Genomic DNA, 23,306 nt, shown 5'->3' with positions numbered 1-23,306 from the left:
CTAGCCACAAGTTAACTGATTAATTGTGCCTCCCTGTATGCGATAAAAACACGTGATTATCGAGGTGGGCACAAAACGTCTTCTGCACGAACTGCTCTGCAAAAAGTAATATTTAAGTGCATACTACCAAAAAGTTCAACACCGGTTACAGATTTGTCTTCCCCAGGTTCTTTCACATAATAAGCGAGTTAGAAACAAACAAGATATGTCTAAGGCATTCTAGAGTGCTGTTTATACCTGTTTATCTAATGGCATGCAAGCCTTAGGTGGGCTGCTTCTTCGCAGATTGCACAAAATGTGCCACGGATGCATCTTGCAGCCCATGTGTATAATCTATCGTTGGCCATGCATACGAGATCCAGGATGAGCTACTTCAAGGAGTGACACCCCTTGGCATGGATTAAGAGGACATGTGATTAATGGAGTGAAGACATATCTATTATGGAGTTAACTTGACCGGACGATATGGAAAACTTTGATGGAATTATGATGAAATCTGGGACGATGCAAGTTGGTAATGCCGTTCCTACAACATCGTCAGCTGGTGAGAGAAGCCTTGTCCGAACTAGATGTTAGCGTCCGACTAAACTTATGAAGCTGCGTCCGATGCTGTGCAACATGCAGGGAGTTACACGACTCCCGATCTCCGCCGTCCTCAGGCGTCGGCACTGCTGAATGGAGCATACTCGTTCTGGACCGCAACAAGCTAGCAGCTCGACTCTGCCCGTCGGCGGGTCTGGGACGCAGAGGTCAAACCAAACAGTCCTGCCCATTCCGGCAGTCGGTCAATTTACTCAGCCGATGGACGCTGAGACTTGGACCAACCCGACATCAGCGCGTCTGAGTCAACACCCGCATCAGCGCAGGACCCGCTGGGGCCTGCAGCGCAGGACAGCAGGCGGCAGCTGACGGGTCCACCGGCTGCAGCGGCCGCCACCCGAGCCTGTGCGGCCGACGCTTCAGGTCGTAAATCACAACCAGCCATTACAGTGACGGCCGGACAAACCGGCGATCGGCTGGGCGATGTCGCGACGACCGGCTGCCACAGCTGGCAACGGCCCACGGCTGACCACGGCTGGCCACGGCCGGCTACGGCTGGTCACGGCCGCTCACGGCTGACCACGGCTGGCCACGGCCGGCTACGGTGGCTACGGCTGGCCACGGCTGGCCACGGCCGGCTACGGCTGGCCACGGCTGACACGGCTGGCCACGGCTGACCACGGCTGACCACGGCTGACCACGGCTGACCACGGCTGGCCACGGCCGGCTACGGCTGACCACGGCTGGCCACGGCTGACCACGGCTGGCCACGGCTGACCACGGCTGGCCACGGCTGGCCACGGCTGGCCACGGCTGGCCACGGCTGACCACGGCTGGCCACGGCCGCTCACGGCTGACCACGGCTGGCCACGGCTGGCCACTGCTGACCACGGCTGGCCACAGCTGGCCACGGCTGACCACGGCTGGCCACGGCTGACCACGGCTGACCACGGCTGGCCGCGGCTGGCCACGGCCGCTCACGGCTGCCTACGCCGGCCGCTCCTGTGTCCCCTGGACAGACCAGCCTCGGTCATATCAGCCCATAACATTGGGCCTAGCTGTGACAGACCTATACAGCGTCATTAAGCATCGGGCCTAGGTGTGCCAGCACCGGACATACAGCCTCTTATTATAGGGTCTGGGTGTACTATCTGTAGGCACATCTATCGGGCCTCAGTGTGCCAGCACCGGGGCGTACAGCCTCTTACTATAGAGTCTGTGTGTACTATCCGTAGGCACATCTATCCTTATTGCCGATGTCAGTAGTTTTTCTGCTTCCGAACCTGGTAGAGCTTTTAGCTGCACTACAAACTCGTTCTGTTTGTTTTGGCCTAAAGCTTGCAGTGATATTTGCTCAGCTATCAGGATACGGTAGTTAAGAGAAGCAAAGCAGAAGTGGTGATTATAAATCACACTGAGGAATGCATTAAAGATAACTTCGAGAAGTGTTGGCATTGCGCCAGTGACCATGGTGAGCGGCGAGACGTGAGGCGCTATTTTTTCTTCTTTTTTTTTGGTTGAAGGTCTTGCCATGTTAAAACAATTTGGTCAAACGCCGAAAGAGTGGACAACAATGAAATCAACATTGACGCCTTTGAGAACACATTCAGCACACACTGAAACACGAAAAACAAGAGAGCAATTGTTGAACATTTAAGGTCTCGGAAGGTACGATTAAGATAATCCATTTTTGAAATGGGAATTCTGCTAATTCTTCCCGACGAAAGTGAGACCGAGAAAAACTTGCAATTCCATATCAAGTGTAGAATTATCTATAATTATCTGCAAATAGAACACGCAGCTGGTGCATTCGTGATCATAATTAGAGTTGAACAAACCAAGTGTGTCGAAGACCCCTTTTAAAAGAGCCGTTTGCGGATAACGACCACATAAAACGCTAATTTTCCGTGAACTCCGGCCGCGGACTTCAGCTGTCCCATCTCAGCACGCCTGCAGACAATGTCAGAGCGGTCTGACACAGGCCTGCAGACAGTGTCAGAACAGTCTGGCACAGGCCCGCAGACACTGCCAGAGCAGTCTGGCACAGGCTCGCAGACAATGCCAGAGCGGTCTGGCACAGAGCTCGCGGTTACGTTTCTCCCAGCGTGCGACTCCCCGCCAGAATGCGACCGACGCTCGACGACACGGACACACCCGCGGAGACCGCGTTTGGCAGCAGGAGCGTAGCACCGCGCGCCAGCTGCGCGAGGATCGGCGACACGCGGCCTGCGACTGCGTGCATCTCCTCCCATGCGCTTCATTACCCACCTGCGCGTTAGGTCATTACGACTCTCACGCAATCGTTGTTCTAGATGTTAATTAACAGCTTGAAATTGATTAGTTAATCAGCAGGCGCTCAGAGCCGGGAGTAAGTCTTTAACCCTAGCCACCCCTGCTCGTCGCGGCCCGAGCAGGACGCCTCAGCTGCAGGCCGTGCCCACATGCGGCGCACACCGGGGCACGAAACGGGCCGCGATTGACGATTGCAAGCTGATGCTTAATCCGACGCGGACGGCGGGGGTCCCGCTCGTAAAGTCCGCGATCGGCACCGGCCGGGGGTCGCCGGGGGTCGCCGGGGGTCGTCGGCGTCGGTCGGACGCAGACGGCCGGGACGGCACTGGCCGGGTGTCGCCGGGTGTCGCCGGGGGTCGTCGGCGTCGGTCGGACGCAGACGGCCGGGCGGCACTGGCCGGGGGTCGCCGGGGGTAGCCGGGGGTCGTCGGCGTCGGTCGGACGCAGACGGTCGGGCGGCACTGGCCGGGGGTCGCCGGGGGTCGCTGGCGTCGGTCGGACGCAGACGGCCGGGCGGCACTGGACGGGGGTCCCCGGGGGTCCCGCGCCGGTCGGACGCCTCCGCTGCCGGCGCGCTGGCTCCGGCGCGCGGAGACGGCCTGGGCTGCACCGACAACAGCCAGGCCCAGCTGCGCGGCAGAGCTGCCGAGCCGAGCAGAGCCGAGCGGTCGGGCCGACTGGGGCGGTGCTGTACTCACCGGTGAACGGGTCCATGGGGCGTGAAGAGACGGGCCCAGCTGCGGCGTCATCGGCGCTCAAACGCCTCGCTCAGCGCCCGCTCAGAGCCTCGCTCAGCGCCTACTCAGCGCCCACTCAACGTCCGTTCAACGTCCGTTCAACGTCCGCTCAGCGTCCGCTCAGCGCCTCGCTCAGCGCCCGCTCAGCGTCCAGGTAGTGAGCTGTAGCCAGCCCCCTGGGGGACGGAGAGAGTCATGCGTCACAACAGGCCACGGCTGCGGGAGGGAGGAAAAGGGAGAGAGAGAGCGGGAGAGAGAGGAGGTGAACAACAGACAGACAGACAGATAGACAGACAGACAGACGGACATACAGGCCGACAGACACATGCAGAGAAGGAAGAAGAGGGTAAAACACAGAGAGTGGGAGAGAGTGGGAGATGCTTTGGCAGTTAGTGACCAAACGAGGAAATAAAGAATCTCCTAGATTTAATACTTCATGCACACGTAAATACCTCAGCTTCCTCCCCGTTAATATGCATACACGGCGCCGCCCGACGAAATCAAGCCAGAATAAATGACGTAGCCGCTTCTAAGCCAATAAAAGGTCACCACTAAGTTCGCTGCTCTGAGCCAGTGGAAAGCCGGCGCTAAGTCCGCTGCTCTGAGCCAGTGGAAAGCAAGCACTAAGCCCGCTGTTCTAAGAGACAGAGGACGAATGGCTGGCGATTTGAAACCAGAAGGCCTCGTAAAGGAATGAGCCGTCTAGAAATATGGACGGAACTTAACAAGAAGCAGGGTGGGAGAAGTGAAGGGAGCAATAATGTGGAAGAATTCATGCGGAAGATATAAGGTGAAAGAAATAATGCGGAAGAAATAGGGTAGAATGCTTTTTACGAGGCTCCACCCTCGGCGAGAGATGAGGTGAGTGTAACCCTACAACGCAGGCTGCACGCGTCACTGCCATGTAGATAACGCCAGAGCAAAACTGACGTCATAAGCCTAGCGTTCGCTCACATTTCAAAATGCAGTACAGGACATGGGGCTGCCTGTGGCGTTTATAGTGCCCCGGTATCCTGGTTTCCTGGTACCCTGTGGGATACCAGACAAGCACTTGCCTTAAATTCCCCTGTGTCGTGTTAACATCCGGTCTTTTCGCCTGGTGAAGAATTGGGATTGAGTCACAAACTATGGCTATTTGTTGAGGTGTCTTTTGTATTATTTATTCTCGTGCTCGAATTTCACCATCGAAATCCTTAGCACTTTGTTGCATGTCGTTTACCAGCTCAGGCTGTGGCCAGATCCACTGGCGCACGTTGGAAAGGCCGGGGCCTTGGTGAGCTGTCCCTGAAGATGTTATAATTGTCATCGTCGCGGGTATTTCCCGGAATTCTGAGCAGCTATACCGCTGGACATCTTGTCTCGGGGTGGCTTACATCCAACACTGTTGTTCAGGTGTGAAGATTGATCCTTTATCCACGACAAGCTCTGTCACCATCGGCTAATTGGACACGGCGCAGCCCTAAGTCTGCCCTTACGCCCCAGAATCCGCTCAGAGCTACCTCGGCTCCGTCAAACGATGTCCCTGCTGCTGTCCCGTCTCTCTCACCCTTCCATAAACTACGTCGGGATCGTTACTGCCTTACACCTATCCTGGCTCCTTCTGTTCCACGAGCTAAACCAGATCCATCACTGAAAGCCAACAATCATGTTTATTCTCCCACTACTAAGCCTGGTCGACCACGCGATATCTCATTCTCTGACTATTTTTTTTGATTTTCGTATTATTATGACACTGGCTTACGTGCTACCTAGTACATACGTGCCCGTTGCCTGCAGCATGGTCCCGATAAGAACGCAAGTTTTCTCAAAATGTCAGCTCTTAACCCGCCCGGCCCTGGGCCACCTAGGGATCCAGCCCGTAACCCGCCCCGCCCTGGCCAGCTAGGGATCCAGCCCGTAACCCGCCCCGTCCCGTCCCGGCGACCTAGCGATCCAGCCCTCACAAGCCCGCTGTGCCACCATGCTGACCTGGCACCGACTCACAAATATTGAGTTAAGCGCACGCTGTATTCTGCAGCCTTTCTCTCAACCTCAGACCTGCGCATGCAATGTGCACCAAATACGCTCACAGTGTCGACTAATGCACAGCGTTGTTGGCTAATACCAATGGTGGGGCTAAAACAGCAGTAATGAAACTCTCGTAATCTGCACCACGGGATTTATAGATTACCATCTAACATCTTAAACACTGTTATGACAGCTTTCAACAACAAATGACGAGGAAGGGAGCAGACGCCTTCTCACCAAACTGTACCTGAAAATTCACCTAGTAACGCACCTAAGTAAACCAAAGGCTGGGTCTTCTAAAACTGATCGCACTCACTGACGGATCTATCTTGGCGATGGACAGAGAGATGCTGGGTGTTTTAAATCGTGGAAAGTCTCCTCAATGTATCACCCTGTATACGAATACGAACCGCTAATATCATACAATGCTATGAATGTGAAGGTACTCTGAAATGACGTCACCGGCATATCACATCATCGGATATCGCCAGTCTGTCCACATCACAGAAGGTGAGCACGTCACATTAGCGGCAAACTCATGACCCGCATTCAAGGCAGAAATTCAGGTTCTCACATGGTAATTGCCCACATGGAGTAGATGCATCTTGCAACGGCGCCAAAAGAGATTTCACAGAGCAGTTAAATAATTCGCGTTGTCTTCCTACCACCGTAAATGTTCCCTTCTAAAGCGCACGTCGTCGCGCCATTTGTGTGAGACTTCGTGCAACGAAAGCGATAGTAAAGAAACGTTGCCCGTGCTAATCAAGTGACATCAGCCACTCTAAATAGTGTCACAAAAACGTAAGATGAGGCTACATCTGGAACAATATTTTGACACGAAGAAATACTGGACAGGGCATGTTTAAGATATCAGTCCACATAGCCTACTGAATGTAAATTTCGAAACTATATCGAATAATTGGTTAACTTCATATGTTAAACTCATTACGAGAAATGTGCGTTGAAAATTAAAAACAACCTCAGTGGGTTTAAAAGTATGATATGGTAAGAGCTCTATTACGGTAGTTATAAACAGTGTGTATCTCTTTGCTCGAAAAACGCAGGCATATAAAAAGATACGGGTGCATTTTCACTATTGGGGCTCCGACAATTGCTGTGCATGTGATGCATCCATATCTGCAGAATGAACTGATATGTGAGATCATTCATATTGTTTTTGAGGCATGGTTTGTGTACAAAACAGTTGATAAGTTAAGTGTACCTCACCCTCACAATAAGAGCCAAATGCAGTATACTTAGATAAAGTCAAGTCATTGTGATTATACCAAGAGCCTACTTGACTACTGATTAATGAGATTAGGCTAAATGTTAATGGTTTGGGTAGGATTGATAGTTCACTTTTTGGCGAAATATTTGCAAAAATTGTTTATTTTGTGTAACGTGGTTCACTGATGTGTCATGTCTGCCGTGGATTTCTGCTCCGATGGCCGTTGCTAGAAGAATCAACAAATGCATTTGCCATTATTGCATTGTGTGTAGCAGTGCACTCTGATTTTCGGACGGCTTGGAAAATTAGGTACTGCAGAACATGCATTTTCCACTTTTTGCAATTCTTGCCCCGTAAAAGGCCCACCAAGTCTAGCCCCCAGGCCAGCTAAAAGCCCGCGGGCTCATGTCGAGTCAGATGTGAGGTTTGGCGGGTTGAAAAGTGACCTCTCTAGCCCAGATCTCTACATCGCAGGCCCGGCAGCAGTGACTGCTCGCGGCCCACTCCCAAGAGCGCTGCAGGTCCATCACACGTTGTCAGGTGTCAATCCTGCTGGCAAAGCCCATTCTTTCTTTGCGAGGGGCACCTGCGACATGCTCGCGCGTCCAGCAGCGATTGCCGATAACGCCTGATACGGTGCAGTCCGGTGCAGTGCAGTCAGTCGACTGCAGTCCGTCCGTCGCGCGGCTACCGGGCCCAACGGCCGGCCAGGCGTCCGTCACCGCACAGAAAAAAATACATCCACGAAGGCTGATGAGTGTCAGATGCGCTGGCCGCCATGACTTACCATTTAAAGTATCTGCGATGCCATCTGGGAATAACTGAGATCGCAGGCACAGTGTCGATAAGCCATGGCTGATCCTGCAGGGAAATGAGAATTGACAGGCCACGCCAGCGCCAGATTGGATCTTTCCACGTGACTTACAGAGCTGAAATCATCACGGTGGCACGCATGTGGCTTGACGTGATCTTTTCAGCCACGGAGGCGGAACTCTGCAATGCGATGTAGCTGTAGACAATCCTGAGAAAAAGTGTCCTCACGACTAGTTGTTTTGCAATCTATGGTACAAACAACAGTAATAAGTCATTTTAGACAGCTTTCCTTCAATGTCATTGTTTGACGGGTGTCTCAAAATGACAGGGCTTCGTGTTGTGTAGTCGAGGCAAACGGTTAAGACTAATAACGTTACACGGGGATTTAAACCTTCTTCCCCTGTTCTTACAGCAGGCATGACTTCATGGAAGGCCGACGGGAGCTTTGGCCAATGTTCCTTGGTTCACGTGGTTCACGCAGCTTTCTTTTGTCACGCAGCTATATTTAGAATCAAGAGTGTTATATGGTACAAATTCAGAAATCTAGTTCTATCCTTCAATTTCCTGTAGATCATTATCGCGCTGGGATAAAGGGTTTGAGAAAAAAACCTTATTGGATATGAGCAAAAATGCCTTCAGCTCCTGGTTATTCGGCATGACGGGTTCAGAGTTCTTACCCTAAGTTATCGACCTTCTACGGGAGGCACTGTTAAAATGACGCGACAGACCAAGCATTAATAGCATTGACCGTACGCGACGCTGCAAGCTGAGCCTCTCTCGTGATAATAAGCACGGCTTGAAGCGTCAGGTACTGTCAATATTGCTTATACTTGTCGTTAAACCAGTACCTCCCCATACGTTGGAGGTCGGTAAACCAGCATAAAGACTCTAAACCAATAAAGTAACTTCATATTTTGGTCAAGTTAAAGCACTGAAAGATCTTGGACCTCGTCATCCAACCAGGGACAACGGAAGTGCCCTAAGTTGGGGTGGAGGGGGGAGGGGCGGCTACCGTTTTTGGTTATTTCTATCTAACCACCCGCGGAGCCAATACTAATTTTTTAGAGTTGGGACCCAGATCCCCTGCCTTCCACGTGCCCCGTGTCCATGCAACCAACTGAAGGGATCCCGTCTGGTACTGCCTTGCCTAATCATGTCATCTTCTGGCTCGAGGAAATCTTGGCATATGCTCAAGCCTTGACTAATTTAAGCGTCTTACGCACTTAACAAAGATTACGCTATGATCCAAGGAGACAGCTTTAACAGACCAGGCCGATATGAGTGAATCGGTACTAAATGCTTGCATGCATTCCAACCACACTGGCTGTCAGTGTTAAGAAAAGCAAACACTGACAAGCCTAAACAGAAGCTGCCGAGGGATCTACGATGAAGCCATCCTAGCCGCAGGCACGGTGATCTGGGCTGGGCCGAGCTACCCTCAGGCTTCACGGCAGCGGTTGAAGTGAAATGTCTGAACGTCTATCATACAGTCCATTTACATTCCTAGCCCTTGTGTGTCTTTGCCATTGTTGTTTCTATGCTAAAAAATGTTTGTACGCGGATGAAATGCCTGCACAAATTGCAGCAAGGAATACTAGAGTTACTTGGGTTAGCGTGAAGTTTATGATACTGGTCGAACGTTCGACCTATGTCGTCTGCGGATAGTTAATTTCCAAAGTTCCGTTTTAATGGATCAGTAGTGGAATGCAGCCGAATGTAGAGCCATGACATTTGAACATAGCGCTGACATTCCCATGACGCGGGATCGCAATATATTACAACGGACAGCAATGAAAGCCGGCTTTAGATCTAATCAATATTCAGAATCATATCTTAACAGAACAATTGGCAGAGCTAAACCGTGCAAAATTATGAGCTACGAAAAGAGGCGAGTGCCTTATCGTGAGCATCTACAGCAATCTGTCATCATTACCGTCACCCCAGACGTCCGTAACAAGGGGCTGATGAGATCGTGCATGCTATCGATTGTTAGCAGCAGGTCTTAAACGGACAGCCCGCCCGAGTGCAGCGCTGGGGTCGAGCCATCCTGTGTTCAGACACCCGCGCCGTGGGACGGCTCGTCTCCCTTTAGTTGACCAGTCCGCACAAATCGGTGCGCGCGCATTGGTGTTAAATATTTGTATAGAGTTGCAACGCATAAGCATTGTATATCAGCTAGGGGAAGGTAGGAACTGCATGCATGCATGCAGGAATGCAGCGTGCGCTCGGCAGGATAAGGAAGCGTGACCAGTAGATGATATGCAGTCGGCTGGACGACAGCTTTCAGCTTAATAAAGGATGACGGTCTTTGCTATCTACCGTGTGTCCGTGAGCCCGTACATCATATAAACAGCACATATATCTGCGTGTATTTTCGCTCCGGCAAGGCCTGAAGGCGAAGTGAAATGATCTATCTCCACCCAATAATTCGGCAATGGGGCTGCACGATTCTGCATCTAGCAGCCCTATTGAAAGCCTATAGAAGTGGTATATATATATATATATATATATATATATATATATATATATATATATATCAGTGGAGTTAGGGAACAGGTTTTTCTGGCACATGATACATTGGAAATGGCAGCATAATTGACATTGACTTGCAACTTAAATGGTGGTTCTGTTCTCCGAGTTAATCGTTTTCAATCGTTGGAAACACTGCTCAAAAGCAAGATAGATGCAGAAGCATAAGTTTGAACCGACGCGCTCACAAATGTACAAGTGTACCTTGTTGTCAGGCATTGTCGCGCCGATGTTGTCTGATGATGTTAGCAGGACCAATGAAACGGAACATGAAATAACATACGCACCTTTCAAAGTCAAAGTCGGTTGTTCTCCCGATGATGGTAAACGATTATTTGGAGGGTATGGTTTCATCTAAGGAACAACTCAATATCAGATATGCAAATTCCATATCAGAATGATATATATATATATATATATATATATATACATATATATATATATATATATATATATGTGTGTGTGTGTGTGTGTGTGTGTGTATATACGTCATTTTGACTGATAATATATGTCGTCTAGCCTATATATGTATATATAGCTGCTATATATATATATATATATATATATATATATATATATATATATATATATATACATATATATATACATATATGTATATACATGTATATATATATGTGTATATATATATATATATATATATATACATCACAGGAATACATCACCGTGTTGTTCCGTCTTCATCATGCCTTTGAAGCCGTTGGTCTTCTGTTCTAAAGGTAACTCCTGAACAATCGGCGGCCACCAGTGACCGGTTGGAAGATTCTTCCAGAAAAGAAAAATGCGTCCAAGCGGCCGAACGCTTTCATTTCAAAAAGCATTCCTCTCGTATCCAAGATAGCATGGGCGACAGCAACGTGAACGAAACGTCAAACAGACGAGAAAAAACGACAGTTTGCAAATGAAGCCTCCCAAACCTTCCTGACTTTCGATCATATCGCCCAGAAGATGCACCAAAATGCCGGAGTGTCTGCGTCCAACTCTAGATCGGTGAATGCTGCAAACTGCGGCGTTTGATCCCCAGGCTTGATACAGATGCGCAAAATGTGTGCGCACCTTTAAGCTGATATGTTATAACCTTGATCAGCGTCCACAGCTGGAAGAGAACAGCCTCGGCTAAAGCGTGCTGCGGCCGCGCGCGCAACACAAGCGCTGGGGACAGATCGGGTGATAGCCGGCTGGCCGCGATTTGCTCATTGCCGAGAACAACGGCTCTAAAAGCCATTTAAAGCACCAGTTAACTGCCGATTCGGGTATTTTGGCAAAGCGGCCGTCTGTTCTAGAGACGGCTGCCATTAATCGTCCCAGTGGGGCGGCGCCGGCGGTATTTCCGGTCCGACTGGAGCGTAAGTATTTGGGGATTTGCGGCAGACGCGGCGAGCGCGCGAGAACGGTGTTCGTGCTTTATCTGCTCGTCAGTGCGTGCCTGTGCCATAAAAAGGCATGCAAAGCATTCATATGGCCATGAATGACTGAATACTTATCCATGATGCGGTTTTGACGTTTGTGAGCCAGTATCCAGCCTGTATACACGCCCGACTGTTTGAGTTATATGCGGGGTACTGACCGACTAGAGGCTTACTAGTTTGGCAGTATAATTGAGGCAGCGAATGATTGGCGGATACGCAAGAAGTGTGACGTATCGGCTGAAGTTAACAAAGGCACCAAAAATTCTGGCAAAGGAGGAGACGGTCGCAACAGGATGCCAAGATGATGCCAAGCTAACTGAAACGCCGCATCGATGAAGAAACTTGTCAAGGTCCGTAAGTCGAAGTAACCGACCATCAATCCACTATCAGGGATGGTATAAACCACTGGGGACCTCCCGTGTGATTAAGCAAGTTCTTCTCGTGTTGCACCTTACCTAGCTGTAACAATTTTATTATTACATTTAAAAGCATTTCAACGGATGACATCGTGTTATAGCATGTCTTGTCGTGTTTTACAAGCGTACTGCAATTTCATATTATTAATGGGTGTGCAGACTGTGGCACGGGTCAGAAGCTACGGGGATGTGGGAGTTCAGAAGTTATTTTTTCCTTCAACGTGGACAGGAAAAACATCCCTTGCAAATGTTGGACACACATACTTCTCGCCCCACCATCTGACGAAGCTTATAACTGATGTTCGTTCGCTGCTCAGAGGAAACACGTCGGAGACGTAGATTAACAATGGTACAAACACAACAATGTGTTAGTCAGAGCTGCGCTCCGCGAGCAGAAGAGCTCCGCGGCACCGGAACAGGTGGCGATTACTGGAGATTCTTCAGAGCATTGCATTCGTCAGCCGGGCTGAGACTCGGGCGCTCCATCTGGGAGCCAAGCGACGCGCCACGTATGCTCGTATTGCGTGTCGATAAGAGGATGCAGGCATATGACACTACGGATACTGCTGTTCATCCGAAACCAGCTGGCCTAATCCTGGTATGTCGCTGGGGTTTTTTAAGGCATCTGGTTCAGGCGTTGGTTTCGAACTGCAGGTCTGCCGGAGGCCTAATTCTTCGGATGGATATGCTGCACGAGATAAAAACAGCTTTATTAACAATAATTTGCTGTAATGCAGAGTAGTGCAGTCGAAGAAAAACTTTACAGATGCCTATGCAAAAAACAAAGCATGATATCCAGGTCATCCTCAAAGAAGTTAGCAAGCAAAGTTATCCCGAGTAAAATTAGCAGCGGAAAATTTGCATTTGACGATAAACAGAAAGTGATAGACGCAGATGTAAACCACAGGGAACGGTTGTCAAAATATATTACTCTGAAGGGAGCCCGGGCTCTCGGCGAGCCCACGTGTCGTCGTCCGGAGCCATAACACCATGATTGTATCCAGCCTGTGCGGAGCTTCGGGCAGGAGAGGACTTGGAGCCGAACCGTACTGCGACAGGACCCTCGGATGGCGTCCAGAAGCACGGAGGACTCTTGGTTGGCGTCCAGAAGTACGGAGGACGCTCGGATGGCGTCCAGAAGTGCGGAGGACCCTCGGATGACGTCCAAAAGTACGGAGGACCCTCGGATGGCGTCCAGAAGTACGGAGGACCCCCGGATGACGTCCAGAAGTGCGGAATCGCCCAGGGAGCTGTCATGTCTTGCGGCGACAGTCATTTTTGCTTGCGATCACATCAGACATACCGCAGGTTGTAACGGGCTGTTTGTACATGACTGCACCAGCTCAAGTGGAAAAGGATGTGGTTAAGTATTCTTTAAGCAGATTTCGCAGGGCTAGGCAATGTTTTGACATGTCTGTGTGCCCGGACGGAGATGCTTCCCAGAGTCGGGAGATGGCAGGAAGATTAAGAAACGTTTGTAGCCCGACATCTAGCATAGGTAATGTACATGCCATAGCCTTTTGTGAACATCTCTTGCCTCTGGAAGCAGAGACCTACGCTTACATAACGCTTCACTACCCTCAAACTTCCCAGAATTGCTTTAAATGGATGTCAATTAACTGAAGAGAATGCTCCACATTTTAAGATTAGAAGGCAAACATTAGATATTATGAAATAAGCTCACTGACAACTACTGGCGTACCTGGAAGTGGAAAATTGTTCGAGACAACACAACTTCTTTGTTTAGTAAAGATGTTCCTCACTACGTCATTGTTTGATTACGTCGTCGTACCTTGTACAGCATTGATTGAGAGCAAATTGACGGCCGCCATATCTGGAAATCGTGCCCACGAACGCCAGATGTGAACGACTTGACAGCTATATTTTTGTTGACCTTGATCGCCGCATGGCTAATGCAATGGCAGTATTTGAATTAAGTTATTACGGCGTTAAGGATGCCTGAATGACCTTGAAATAGTCTCCCCCTAATTAGTCTGCACATCTTCGCGACGTGTATACCTCAGAAACTAGAAGGGTTTAAGTCTTGAGGAAGGCATGGCTGTGAACTGTTCCATAAGTCCAGCCCAAAGCCCCGTAATGCGGAACCCTATAAAACCCATAGAAATGTGGGATCCTCCCTGTAACGACTGTAGAGGTTTGCGCGCATGCTGATAAAAGGTGGACTCCATCGCACAGAAAATGCCCTTAGCTTACTGGTCATCAAAAGCTTTGTTACTGAAAGCCCATTTTGAGCAGAGCAATTTGAGCATTTTTGCTGCCCTCTTATCATGCAGGGCGCATGGTGCGGCGCAATGTTTGGGGCTCAGCAATGTTTAACGATCTGTTTCCCATATCTGAACATTGCACCGCACCGTGAGCCACTAAAATTACACACAACCAAGTGAGAGAGAGATTACAAGAGTGAGACCACTTTCAACCAGACCTTGCTGCTCTCCCGGCTAATATATGTCCCCCTCCGGATAACACGTGCCACCTTACCAGCTGACCTGCGCTGCTCGTCATCTGCCCTGTGTCGCTTGTTTGGCCAGCCTGTCATTTAACTGCCTTCCTGTGCTACTTCCCCAAGGGTTTTGTACCACTTCTCTGTGCTATCCATATCAGCTAACCTTTGCGGACTTTTTATCTAACCGGCGCCGTGATCCCAGCTTGCCTGTGCCTTTTCTGTGACCGCCAGTGGCCGCTTCGCCAGTCCCCACGCGCTGTTTCTTTCGCGAACACCAGCCGCTTCACCAGCCCGGACGGGCTGCTTCTCTGGCTAACCCACGCCGCTTCGCCGGCTGGCCGTGCGGCTTCTCTGGCTAACCCTCACCGCTTCGGTGGCTGGCCGTGCGGCTTCGGTGGCTAACCCACGCCGCTTCGCCGGCTGGCCGTGCGGCATCTCTGGCTAACCCACTCCGCTTCGCCGGCTGGCCGTACGGCTTCTCTGGCTAACCCACGCCGCTTCGCCGGCCGACCGTGCGGCCTGTCTGGGTATCTGTCACTTCAGTGTTCACCGGCGCTGCGCCTCTGGCTGAGCCGGATCAGCCAGATCGGATTTCGACGGATCGGGGCTGCCGCCCGCCTGATGTTGGTGCCGCGGCCAGCGGGGTCAGACCGACCGATCAGTGGAGACGGCCCGACTCCGCCTGATGGTGCGGCGGCAAGCGGAGTCAGACTGGCCGATCAGAGGTGCCGGCCCGGCTCCGCCTGATGCTGGTGCGGCGGCAAGCGGAGTCAGACTGGCCGATCAGAGGTGCCGGCCCCGACTCCGCCTGATGCTGGTGCGGCGGCCAGCAGGGTCAGACTGACCGATCAGAGGTGCCGGCCCGACTCCGCCTGATGCTGGTGCGGCGGCCAGCAGGGTCAAACTGACCGATCAGAGGTGACGGCCCAACCCCGCCTGATGTTGGTGCGGCGGCCAGGGGGGTCAGACTGACCGATCAGAGGTGACGGCCCAACCCCCGCCTGATGCTGGTGCGGCGGCCAGCGGGGTCAGACTGACCGATCAGAGGTGACGGCCCAACCCCGCCTGATGTTGGTGCGGTGGCCAGCGGGGTCAGACTGACCGATCAGAGCTGCTGACCCCACGCTGGCCATGGGCCCCACCGGACCGGCTCAGCCGGCGGCCGCCCGGCCCGGCACAGTGAAGCGGCACCGCGACGGATCACAACAAACAACGCCGTCGGGCTAATCTGGGCTGAGTGGCGCCGACTTCCAGGGCGGGCGACCGCCGCGTCAGCGCGGGAGCGCCGCGCTCACGCGGAGGGCTGGCTCGCGCCGGAGGACGGGAGCGCCGCGCTCACACGGAGGGCTGGCTCGCACCGGAGAACGGGAGCGCCGCGCTCACACAGAGGGCTGGCTCGCGCCGGAGAACGGGAGCGCCGCGCTCACACGGAGGGCTGGCTCGCACCGGAGAATGGGAGCGCCGCGCTCACACGGAGGGCTGGCTCGCACCGGAGAACGGGAGCGCCGCGCTCACACAGAGGGCTGGCTCGCGCCGGAGAACGGGAGCGCCGCGCTCACACGGAGGGCTGGCTCGCACCGGAGAATGAGAGCGCCGCGCTCACACGGAGGGCTGGCTCGCACCGGAGAACGGGAGCGCCGCGTTCACATGGAGGGCTGACTCGCACCGGAGAATGGGAGCGCCGCGCTCACACGGAGGGGTTGGCTCGCAACGGAGAACGGGAGCGCCGCGCCCACACGGAGGGCTGGCTAGCGCCGGAGAACGTGTTCAAGTGTTTTGTTTCGGGTCGAGGACCACATAACCCTGGATGCCACCGGACGGTTTCGGCGAGAGCCTTCACCTGTGACGTTCCGGCCCAATGCCTGCTGTAGCTGGCCGGTCGGACGGCTCGGACGGTGTGTGATGAGTAAGGCGCCGTAATCGTTGCGCTGAGACGAGTTACCAAATGTAGGAGGGCGGCAATTTGAGGCAATTTCTCATAGCTGACCAACTGCATGTGCTCGTCTCTCAGTTGAGTTCCTCTTAGAGACGCATCGTGGCTTACCGTGCCTACCTACTATTATACTAAAGGACCGTCCTCTACTATGTATGCAACGCAGCTGTTACTGGCGCCACGCACTATGCGAAGTACCTTCAAAACATAGCGCAAAGGATGGTGATTCACTAAAACGTAGGTATATGAAGGATAGGATAAATAGGACCAGTAGCGCATTCCACCGATCATGCCAAACAATAATCGCTGAAGAAATGACGGTTGTGGAGGCAAATACCACCTCCTCGTCTTGCGGGCTGAAAATTATTGCCTTCGATATCTCATCGGAAATATTAATCGAAAAACGGTTGATGCATTGGGTTTATTGTTACTATGCATGATTGCTCGATATAATTCACCCAATCTTTTTGGTGCGAATTCATGCAAGCGCTAATTCTCTTTGGAAACTCAAAGTCGGACTGGTCGGAGGACAATTTTTGTTACCGGGTTATGATTCCTTCTTGCAAAGGGAAAGAAAAAGCAACGATCTAGCATCGCACGCCATTGTACAGTAAAAAACAGCCCCTTGCAGAAAACAAATAAAAAACACACAAAAACCTTGGAGATAAGGCCACATGAGCTTATTCCAGGTCCCACAAGCAATTTGTTGTTCGTTGTTGGAAGGGCATCAGTAGACAGGAAAAGGTATGCTCACTGACGTTACCCGTTGCCAAAAAATCCCCCTTCCACTACTTTGTGATCCATATCGAATATTTTTGTTAGCTTTTTACATTTTCGGTCAGTAGGTTTTATTGATCTATTTGATTTTCTTCTCTGGTTCGACGCCATTGTTTATTATTTTCACGTATAAGATGTTTAAAGCATCATTTGCCTTTCTTTGCAACCAAGAATCGTTTCCTACCCTTAAAGCGACCTGAAATATTAATAGATGCCTGTAAATATTAGCACTGCATCTAGCAAAAAACACCATTAATCAAACATGCTCTTAATTGTTCGTGCAAGCATGCACCCGGGTCATCAGCCTTGAAACAAGCCCGCCATATAAGCTTCCGCCCAACAGGTGTGATATTGTATACATTGGGTTTGGCTCCCAGGTTTTGTCTGAGGACCCCGAGCTCATCCAGGCCAATCTTCTGGATTGGCAGGTGTGCGAAGGCAACGAATCCAAGTATTTCATTGTTTTCCACTGACAAACCTGACATTATGATTTTATGTACTGCGGTATCTTCATGCAGCTACCTTGCTAAAAAACTACGGTGCTTAGACTTTAAGATGCTATCAAATTTGGGGAACAAGCAAACACTATGTTACAAATACCCCAAGTTTGTCCACGTCTGAGGCTAATTTTTTGGTTGTTCTTCGCGATCTTGGACAAAGATGATGTACAGCTAAGCATGAATGGATTGCTCGTTTAGTGTTGCTCTAATTATACTCCAATAAAGCACAAACTGGTGTTCGTGCACCTAGTGTCAATCCCTTTTTTATTATTTGTATTCTGTCATCATCGGGAAATGGGAATTCACATGTCACGAATTTTTTCCCTCCGGTCTTTGAGCCACATGGAAGAGGACCAAAATGCAAGCACAAGAAAAATCCGGGTCAAGTTACCACTGGAATCTGCGCAGTCGCTTGCCGCTGCCTTTGCAACCGGCTGCCGGAAAAAATAACAGACTTTGTACTGGAACAACACAAGGCATTTACAAAAGGTGAATACGTATACGGTACACGTACGTAGTAGCATACGCATTATCACGCCTTTTGGTCGGTTTCTTACGCATTTTTTTGTATAGTCTGAACTATCATGATGTATTGCAACGTGCTGACATGCAGCGTGATAATGTCTGGTCTGTTAGGCTGCAAAAAATATTAACGATTCGTCCTTTTATGCAAAATCGTATAGGCTTGTAATAATTCATTCCCAGCGAAAAATGCAACGGAATTTGAAACTTTGAAAATGATCCTTGTAAGCATCCACCGGAAACAGAACAATTCCACCGATTTCATAGCTAAACACATGCTCAAAACCGGACCTTCTGTGCTGCTACCGGACAGCAAACGTAGGCGGCAGGAAGCGTGCATCAGCCATCTAAACATTCCTGCCCCATAGCTGCCCCATATTCCTGCCCCATAGCCCTTGGAACATTTCGCAAACATACAGTCTCGAAGGTTTTCCAAATGTGTAAAGCCTGAGAATACAAGACTAAGAAAAATAGGTGATGTGCCGCGAGTCATATGTGATGCATGCTTGTGTCAACCTCTCGGTAATTATATCAAGTAAATCGACGCAAGTGTGGTGAAGCCCATTTCAAACATGTCTACCATCACACGTTCCTCCAACATGGTCTGAACACCAGTTGTCACCGATACAAAATTCATATCACGATCAAACATTCCCTTTATTGGATGTCTTCGTTAGGAAGCCGTTACGACCAGCGAGATACATTTTTTGCCCGAAGATGACAAAACGTAGTTTGATTTATAATCCCATGTCATCATCACACTTTTATAGTGCTGGTATTTGTACGACAAAAAATCGTTTTACGATTCTGATCAAAATTTATGGTTTTTTGGACCACCGACATCAGTTATACTTATAGCAAAAGCATTACTATACTTGGAACAGTCGGTCAGCTCATTGTTTGAGGTTAGCGAGAGTTTTTTGTCATGTTCTGCTCTGACGGTTAAGCTTTGTTTTTGTTGACACCATAGGACATTTATCACTGAATATTCCGGGGCCGTTCGGAATTTGGCTCAAGGCTTACTTCACCATTATGACAATGCAGCTGTTCTTCCTGTGAGTCTTACCAAGCAAGCCAAAAGTATCTGATTGTTGCCAGCTTTGCGATGCAACTGTCGCGAAACGCAGTCACCACAAACCCTGCGCGAACTACAAAACCGTTGGTCCCAAAATTCTCGCTTTTTAATACAGGATTTCGGGGGCTTCGCACACGTGATGTTGGCCTCAGGGAAGCCATAGGTCTTTTGATTTTCTTGATTGCAGGTCGCGTGAGGGACTGCGACGATGGTGATCATACCAGCATTGGCATCTGGCGTGAGAAGGAGGAGCGGCTCAGGGCGTGTATCACTTAACCCAATAGGTAAGTTGGCTACAAAAGCGGCACCTTCCTAACTCAAGCTCAGTCCAAGGGCTGATTTCGTTTCGGCACCATAGCTGAGTAGAGCAAGAGAGGTACATATGCGCGGGATGAAGCATGCGGCTATCAATATGTAGCATGCAGTTGCAGTCAAAAATACTCATTCACAGTCAAGCACTACGGGCGAAGTCAGGTGGCACAATGCTGCTCAACCGCAGGCCGCGCCACTCAGGCCACAGCGCCACGTCGACCCACCTCTAATCACGCGCAGGAGCCCCAGAAGGCAGCCTCCTAAGTGGCGTAACGGTCCGCCCCGGCGGCGGTCGAGCCGCGCGCGTCCCGCCGGTGTCCTCCCGTCAGTGAGGACTTCCTCTCGCGGTTGGCACGTCCGCGCAGTCCGCGCGGCCCGGCCCCACTCACTACGCTCCCGCCACGCTCACGAGGACCGCCGCACAGTATTCTCAGCACGCGCAGTCCTCCCGTTCCTGCGAACTCGTGAGGACTGTCGGCACGGTGACCTCAGTCCTCACAGTCCTCTCACCCCCGCGCACTACGACCCAGTCGGCACGCTGCCACACTCCGCACGCCGTCAGTGTTTCCGCGCTCTGTTCGCCGCCGCCTCGGGACGTGGCTGAGCCGTGGTGGTGGGCGCCGCGCCACTCCACGCCGCGCTCGAGGGGCGCGCCACATCAGGCCGCCTGCAGAGCCGTGATCATTGGCCGGCGCCGCCCGACGCAGCGCCGCCGGCGGCCGGACGCAGTGGGTCGCAGAGGCGGCGCCTGAGGTGGCGGCTCTGGCCACGCTGGCGTCGCCAGTGGCCGCTGCTGTGCGCTGCAGTCGAAGCCTCAGCGCCTTTCAGGAGCTGGCGCGACAAGGCAGGGAAATGCAAATTTTGAATACATGTTGCAAAGTCTGTTCGATTCCTAACCAGGTTGCAAAAACAGAAAGTTGTTGTCAAGTTTTTTAAAGTTTTGCAGGGAAGCAGAAAGCAAGCAGAAAGTTTTGCCTCTCCCAAAATTCCGCCCATACTTTGGGGCATTATAGATCGGCAGAATGTTGTTACATCCAACGGCCCAGCCAAGGCGATGAGAAAGTCCTTTGTGACCTTGGCCCTAAAATATGAGTGGAATGGGTTTTTAACCTCGAGTTTTTACTGCGGAAGTGGGCGACTTTGCGTCATTCTCTCATTCTATAGCCTGTGATTTCTGAAATATTGTCCACGATAACCCCGAACTAATTATTTAAGTCTTTTCGAAACGAAGTTTTGGGTACAAGGGCTGATTTGGTGTTATGCGATACAAAACTCCGCAGCCTTGCCATGACCGCATGGCCAAGGCTACCGCCAGTCAAAGTTGCACTGCGTCGAGACTTCGAGACTCAAAGCTTGATAGGTACCAGGATCTTGTAGTGGGCCCCATCGGACAGATATCGTGGCTGGGTGGATGACGCGGTTGTCTCTCAAAACTGTTCATTTATAACTGTTATTTTTTCCGCGCATGGCGAGGACGGTGCGCTGGGCCTGGGGCAAGATATAACACCCTAAGAGGAACCACAAGTGGTTACTAAGCCGGTTGAAACACGCGTGCCATGCTAACCAAGCCTTGGAGGTGGTAGTGCTTGGGTCGTCCCAAGACCAAACTATGGCAGACGTCGATGGTGCGGGGCCACGGTGGCAGCTGCATTGGGAAACGAGCCTGACAAACGGCCACCGTTACCTGTCGCGTTCACGGAAACTCCACCTGAGACACTTCCCATAATCGGTCTTTCAGTCCTTCGTCATTCCCGTCGCCTTTAATTGTCATCTCCTGGTCCGTTCTTGCATGTCATGCCATGTCCGTTATCATAGTGACGTCACGGAGATATCGTGGGCTTCCGGAGGGTCTGAGCTGGCACCGCACCCGCACCAGCTAGAGACTGGCGCGTCCTCACCGCACTGGCTGCTGGGTCTCGTGCTCGGTCGAGTGTACTGGCGCGTCCTCACCGCACTGGCCACTGGGGTCTCGTGCTCGGTCGAGTGTAACAGGCGCCCAGGTCATGCAATTAAACCCGTGACTGCCTTGGGGCGGGGCAAGTGAAAATGACACCACTTGGCAAGCTGTTCGAGTTCCTGGAATAGTTTCCGAATCGTGTCGTGTGAGGTCATGCACCTAAGCTATGACATAGTAAATATAAGCAGTAAATACACGCACGATGAGTTCTGCCTCTGCATGCAGTAATTCGCAGTTCCCTTTTTGTTTTCACTGGTTTTCTGTCACACTGGTTTCATGCAATTCAGTGCTTGGTTCGATTGTCTGCCAGCCCGGCGTCACCGCAAGCATACGAGGCCATACAAAGTACCACCAAATGCATGCGAGATTAACTGATGGACGTAGAAACAAAATGATTTGCTCCACCCACTTACCATAGATAAGTCAAAAATGATTTGTGATGCCCATTTACTATAGATAAGTCACCATTACCGACCTAATTTCAAACCAATAACTTCCTTATGCCATGTGTACCGGAAAAGCAGTGAGCTTATGTCCAATTAGGTGACCTGACCTTAGCCTGGCATGACTTCGAGCATTTCGACCAGTTTCACCATCTTGACCTGACCTCGAGCTTCAAGGTTTTATTGCATCGTAGCGCGCTTCTGAAGCGCAAAAACAGAGTTGTGTTGTTAGAGCCGACCACCAGGTTGTGCGACCAAACAGGCTCCCCGAAATTATAGCTTTTTTTGTTATTTGTAGTCGACGATTATGCAACCTGGAACAACTGACGGCCTTTTAGTAACATTTACGTTGTGAACCAATTATGGATTAATATATGCACAAAAGACTGCGTTTTGTAAGAGTAGCGGACCCACATGATTTAAACAGGTATTTGAACATTCACAACATGACATTATACAATTATTCACTAGGTGCTCTACAATCTAGGTCAAAGCCAGCATTCGAAGTCTGCACACGATCATCACGGCTTAACGGCGCACTCGGCTGCAGGGCTACATGGCTTCGCCTGCCTCTAACCCTGGCAGGAAAGGCGGGCGCCGCGGGGCATAGGCCGACGTTTGTAAAGGTGTGGATATTTGTAGCAGTGGAATCGCACACCACTTGCCACGTGCTCATGCACAATAGTATGCGCGTTAAGCTGTTACAACCATATTTGCTTACTGCCCACGCGTTTTGCAACGGCGTGCCTGTGGCACTGATTGCTGGGTCTAATTTGTAATGGACCTTCTCACCGCTCGCCGTCTTACCGTCTCACTCGCCGTCCATGCCATTCGTCTCACCGCGTTGATCCGATGTGATGTGTTCTGGTCTGCAGTGCACTCCGTGGGCGCCCGCCTCCTAAAGCCAGGATTATGGTGCTCCGGGCCGCTTGTGACGCACTGCCTTATATCAGTTGCGAACGTTTCAAAGAATGTATTTCGCATTCAATGGACGCACCCAACGCCTTAATTCAATCTATGTAAATTGAAGACAAAACTATCATACTAGTGGGCAAATTTGGCAGTGCACGAAAGGGGTGGAATAATTCACACTGATAGCTGCCAGGTTCTTCATTACGAGTGAGGACCGGAAACCGGGGAGTTTCGCTTGACCTATGAGGACATTTGCACTTTAACGGCCTGCCTTGAATCGGTCGTTATTGTTTATAAAGTGGGATGTTAATCCGACCGCGGGTCGCGCCTTCATGCAGTTTCCAACGGCGACCGAACAAAAAAGCCGAAAGCCAAGAAGTTGAAGGACAAGAAGTCAAATAAGGTTAAGTTCAAAAGCAAAA

This window comes from Pollicipes pollicipes, unplaced genomic scaffold, assembly GCF_011947565.3.
Source record: "Pollicipes pollicipes isolate AB1234 unplaced genomic scaffold, Ppol_2.1 Scaffold_5724;HRSCAF=6776_pilon_pilon_pilon, whole genome shotgun sequence".
Classification (NCBI taxonomy): domain Eukaryota; kingdom Metazoa; phylum Arthropoda; class Thecostraca; order Pollicipedomorpha; family Pollicipedidae; genus Pollicipes; species Pollicipes pollicipes.
Note: the sequence above shows the minus strand (reverse complement) of the source record.